Source organism: Delphinus delphis, chromosome 4 (assembly GCF_949987515.2).
Source record: "Delphinus delphis chromosome 4, mDelDel1.2, whole genome shotgun sequence".
Lineage (NCBI taxonomy): Eukaryota > Metazoa > Chordata > Mammalia > Artiodactyla > Delphinidae > Delphinus > Delphinus delphis.
The window spans coordinates 81920547-81926685 of NC_082686.1; the positions used below are offsets into that span (position 1 = coordinate 81920547).

Consider the following 6139-nt stretch of genomic DNA (forward strand, 5'->3'; position numbering starts at 1 on the left):
ATGTTCATAGCAGCATTATTCACAGTAGCCAAGAGGTAGAAGCAAACCAAATATCTATAGATGGATAAATGGATAAACAAAATGTGATATCTACAACACAACGGAATATTATTCATCCTTAAAAAGGAAGGAAATCCTGTCATATGCTACAACATGGATGAACCTTGAGGACTTTATCCTAAGTGAAACAAGCCTCACAAAAAAGACAAAAAACTGTATGATTTCACTTATATGAGGTATCTATATTAGTCAAATTCATAGAAACAGAAAGTAGAATGGTGGTTGCTAGGAAGTGGGGGAGGGGGAAATGGAGAATTGTCATGTAATAGGTAAAGAGTTTCAATTTTACAAGATGAAAAAGTTCTGGAGATCTGTTTCATAACAATGTTAAAATGCTTAACACTACTGAATTGTACACTTTAAAAATGGTTGTGGACTTCCCTGGTGGCGCAGTGGTTAAGAATCCGCCTGCCAATGTAGGGGACACGGGTGCAAGCCCTGGTCCGGGAAGATCCCACATGCCACGACGCAACTAATCCTGTGCGCCACAACTACTGAGTCTGTGCTCTAGAGCCTGAGAGCCACAACTACTGAGCCGCATGCCACAACTACTGAAGCCCACGCACCTAGAGCCCGTGCTCTGCAACAAGAGAAGCCACCACAATGAGAGCCTGCTCGCCACAACTAGAGAAAGCCTGAGTGCAGCAACGAAGACCCAATGCAGCCAAAAATAAATAAATAAATTTTTAAAAATGGTTGCAATGGTAAATTTTACATTATTTTTTATATCACAATTTAAAATTTAAAAACTATTTTTAAAACCTTAACACAAATTTTATTATAAATTCTTAAAAAAACTACGCTGAAACCATTTTTTTTTTTTTTTTTTTTTGCGGTACGCGGGCCTCTCACTGTTGTGGCCTCTCCCGTTGCGGAGCACAGGCTCCGGACCCGCAGGCTCAGCGGCCATGGCTCACGGGCCCAGCCGCTCCGTGGCATGTGGGATCCTCCCCGACCGGGGTACGAACCCGTGTCCCCTGCATCGGCAGGCGGACTCTCAACCACTGCGCCACCAGGGAAGTCCTGAAACCATTTTTTAAGCTATCAGATGGGCAAAAATCCAAGTCTGATAGCACTCTCTTATATGTTCATTGCTGGGGGAGTACAAATTGGTACAATCCCTATGGAGCGCAATTAGGCAATAACTATGACACCTTTTGATCCAGCAATTCTACTCTGGTGAATTTAATCATTCAGATATACTGTATGAATATATGAGATGATATAGGCACAAGATCGTGAACTTCAGCATTGTTTGCAAAAGAAAGATACTGGAAATAACCAAAATGCCCATTACTGGATGACTGGTCAAAAAAGTTATATCTATACAATGGAATACTATGCAGCTATTTTAAAATGAGAATGCTCACTATGTACTGATATGGAAATAGGTTCAAGATATGTGAAAAAATTAAGAATATATATAATAGTATGTATAAAAAAGGAGGGAAGTAGGAATCTGTTTATACTTTTATATTTCCTTGACATATAAAGAAACTCTAGATACATGAAAAGGATAATAATAAAATAGAGTAATACTGATAATAATAATAAATGAATAAAAATAATAATAATGATTTGGGGGCCCTGAACGGGAACCGAATAGGTAGGGGACTGGGGTGGAAAGACTTTTCAAAATATACTTTTTTATATGTTTTGGTCTTGGAACCATGTGACTTATATCACCTATTCAAAAAGTTCAATTAAAATTCCTATGCTTAGAAATAAATTTAATGGCACCAAGTGACGTTAAATGATTCATAAAACAAATGTTTACCAAGTATCTACTATATGTCAAGTAGGCACTATTTAGCAATACAGCACTGAACAAGATAGAGTTCTTGCCCTCATAGAACTTACATTCCAGTGGGAAAGACTATATATATTTTACTGAATAAAATAAATTATGTCAGGTAGCTATTTAAGAAAACGTCAATCAGGGTAAAGGAAAAAGGAGCGAGGTAGTGAAAGTGAGGTGGTGGTACTTCTGAAGAGGAGGCATTTGAGTAGAGATCTGAATGAAGGGAAAGAAGAAACAATGTAAGGGAAAGCTTTCCAGGCAGCAAAAGGCTTGAGGCAGGAACAAGTTTGATGTGTTGCAGAAACAGCAAAAACATTTATACAGCTGGAGCAAACTGTGTGAGGAGAACAAGGCAGGCAATGATGTTAAACAGAGGGTCAGAAGGCAGATCATATGGGCTTTGTGGGACATGTGCAAGGGTTTGGGTGTTAGAGACAACTATTGGAGGTTTTAAAAAAAATCTAGAAGGGTCTTCATTAAGATTTGGCCAGGGCACACCTGTATGGCCTTTCAGGTTGTTAAACGACTGAAATATTTCAAATATGGTCAGAAAATAACTGCTTCCCTGGTAATAGTGTCACCTGCCATGCTGGCTCCTCTCCCAGGATACCGAACCCTCTCCCCCGCCATGAACCGATAACTAAGTAACCTGGCCCAGCAGTTGCTATTAATAGAGCTGGGGAAGTTAATCAGCTCAGGAACCTAGAATCATTGCAGTTCAGCAATCTAAAGGATGAGCCAAGGTTTCACTTTATTATAGCCCTAGAGCCTGCTTAGGACAGTGTGTCTTGGTCTTCCATCCCACCAAGGGTCAGTTGGGCCCCAATTCCATCATCTGGGCTCCCGCTCAGTCCAGCAGGAATAAGAGGCAGGCTAGAGAAATAGACCCAATGTCCCTAAGGTCTGAGATGAAGCTAGAGGAAAGGGAAAACTGTACTTCCATATAAACAATCTGTCTCCTCAGTACTTTCTGAATGATTTGAAAGGCTACTGGCCCACAGCCAGCCTTTATAATTTTTATAGAATACATTAACCGCATCAAACTTTTTCTATGTTCCAATCATACACTTGTCGAGTACCAGGATTTTTTTTTTCAAATACATCGTGACAAATGGGAAATAGAAAATATCAACCTCGCCAGCACCAAATGCAATCTTAACACTCTCATAGCTGCACTCAATAAAGTCAATGTTTGTATAACAATGTGTAGTTCCTGGAATCCTAATATCAACACAGAACTATAGCAGCTGAACTACAGCAATTTTAATTTCATATATGAAATTTATTTTACACACTATAGTATTGGGAATTTAGTCCGGAAAATTAGTACACATGTCAAAATCTTAAAAACAGATTTCTCCAAAGTTGCATGAAATTTCTAAGGCTGCTTGCCATTTCCATCCATTTCACGAAGTTCCTCCTCTTATTCTGCTGCTCTTAAATCTAGGATCCCAACAACTGATTATGTTAGTTCTACTTAGTTCTCATTCATTCGATTTCTTTGAATATCAAAACCTCCAGTTTAACTACCTGAGAGACTACTAAATATTTGCTAACATCATCTTGTAACATGAGCCTAAACTAAAGGGAAAGCAACTGGAAAGAACATCAGGGAGAAAATTTAAGCACTACTCAGAAATAATCAGTCTCAGGGCACCAGATATATATACAAGCACTTTTATTTTCTGACCATAAGCACCTTAACTCAACCAAAGACAAGACATTAAAAGTCATCTCATGCAAGCAGGAGGACCTGTGTTAGCAGAACACTTGCTGAAAAAGCTTTAGGGCTTTCCTTTTCATTAAAAAAAATCAAACTACTTGTGAAACGCTGAAACTTTCTTGTAAGTAGTTCTAGTACACAAGATTTAGTACCTTAATTTAATCTTAGATAGAAATTGTTCCTACCATGCTTTCATATTCAAATATCAAAATATTAAAAAAAAAAAAAAAAACTTACACCACAGCAACCTGAAGTCTGCAGAGACAGCATGAAACTACCAGCAGCCGCCTACTTCCTCATAGACTAAACTTTGTTCCCTTCCTGGCTGGTTCTGGATCAGGTTCACACTGATACACATTTACCATGGCGCCTTGGAAGCTACCACCCAATGCGGTGGGAGGGTTTGTTAATTTAAATCCTGCATGATAACCACCTATCAGCAACTTCTCAAAGGGGGAGTTGGACATGTTTAAAGAGACAAATGTAAGAAAGATTATAGAGAAAGCCTGAAAAATCTCATAATCTCTAATGGCTGGGTTTTGGTTTCAGAGGGGATTTCCTTCCTAGAAAAATCAAACAAACAAACCAATATAGTAGTCCTCTGAGATTCAAAAATCTTGCTTTCTTCCTTTGATAAAAGTTTTCCCTCCTCCTCAGAGTGCATACATTGTGCAGTCACGGCAGAAAGAGGCCAGAAAGTTGCATCACAACTACTGTATAGTCCATCACCTCCATTCACCTCAACTCTTTCACTAGTTAGGGAAACAAAGCAAAGTTCTTGTTAAACTTAGTGCTTTCTGACATTGAAACTACTTGCTGATCTAACGTAAAGTGAAAACTTGGATCCCAAATTCTGTTCTTCACAAGATAAAATGTTATGCTGCTTCATCCCCTTCCATATCCCTAAGCTTCTTTCCCTCTGAGCTAATATATTTCTATAATTTGTAGCATTAGCCTTTGAAGCAGAAACCATTTATTATGTACTTACTAATCACTTTATAAACATTAACGCATTCTCTCCTAAGCAATACATTTTGGGATCATCTTCAATTTGCCTTAGTCTGATTCTCTGTATCCAATTTAGCCCCTTCACTATCTTGGTGATCCTCTGCAATAAGCACTGCAGTAGGCAGAATAATGACCTCCTCCACAGATGTCCACACACTAACCATCAGATCTGCGACTATGTTACCTTCCACAGCAAAGGGGACTCTGTAGATGCAATTTAGAACTTAGTGATGGGGAGATTATCAAGATGGCGTCTAATCTTTCCCAGCTGTGGTAAGAGAGGGGCAATGTGAGGACCTGACTTGCTCTTACTGGCTTTGAAGATGGAGGAAGGGGGCCACTAGATGCTGAAAAAGGGAAGGAAACACATTCTCTTCTAGAGCCTCCAGAAAGGGACACGGCCCTGAAAACACCTTGGTTTTAGCCTAGTGAGACCCACATTGGATTTTTGACCTACAGAACTGTAAAATAATAAATTTGTGTTGTTTTAAGCCACTAAGTTTGTGATAATTTTTTTATAGCAGCGATAGAAATATAATATAGGTACTTTACTTTCAAAATGTCTCTTTGAAAACATAACACCCAGAACTGATAGAACACTCCAAATGAAGTCTGATGAAGAAAAAAAATAATTGTGGAACTATCAAGATACTATAATTTTATAAATGCAACTCAAGACTGTTTTAGATTTTTAATGCATTATGCTCTTAAGTTAGTGGACTCAAGTTTTTATCACACAAACTACATCAAATCAGGTGCCTCATTCGCTTTTTTCAGCTAATATTGGAGATTAAATGCAGAGCTGTATATTCAGTCCTTTTAAATTTCATCTTATTGGTTTTAGCCCATCTTTCCAATATTAAGATAATTTTGAATCATGCCTCTGTACTATGTCACTGGAAATATTTTTTAAGCCTAACTGCATTGATTTAATTTCCATGTATTCACCAAGTTATTAGTAAATAAACACTGAGCAGTCAAGATCAAGAACAGAGTTCTGACACAGAGAACAGAGTCCTGCTATTAGAGATCTTCAGTTTGACATTGGTCCACAAGTCAATACTCTTTGGGTACACAAGTTTGATCAGCTACAAAAACACTCTCATGTAGCTTATACTGTTTTTTAACTTCTCAAATGTATCAGGAGAATAAACTGCCTTAATAAATAAAGATATGTCTACAGCATACCAATCCACTAGAACTCTACTGGAAATGGAGATGTGGTTACTGTGATGTGAGTTGTTTTGCTTTGTTTGTAAGTCAGTGCTGTCTCTTAGTGATTATCATTTTCTTTTTTAAGAGTTTATAAACTATCAGTTAATTATTCTTTCTAGAAGTCTACTTGAAATTAAATGAAATTTTTCCCAGTTGTAGGAAGTGACAAAAATCTCTGTCTCAAAGTGGAGATATAGTGGAGGGAGGAAATGGGGGAACACTATGAAAGAAGGCATGGTGGAAGGAACGAGTGCTGTGTGCCCTTGGGAGAGTATAAAAAACAGACTGATCAGAGCAGCAGTAGTTGTTGGAAAGTAGTGTGAAACTAGGGT

The 6139-nt window shown here is 38.2% G+C and overlaps 1 protein-coding gene across 1 annotated transcript in view; it reads right to left on the minus strand.

Moving 5' to 3' along the window:
* Positions 1 to 5928, minus strand: part of MAP3K13 (mitogen-activated protein kinase kinase kinase 13) — a 133046-nt gene extending 127118 nt beyond the window's left edge. The window contains exon 1 of the mRNA XM_060010994.1: positions 3822 to 5928. The gene's annotated coding sequence lies outside the window, so the exon portion shown is untranslated. The remainder of the gene's footprint in view (positions 1 to 3821) is intronic.
* Positions 5929 to 6139: the final 211 nt, after the last annotated feature.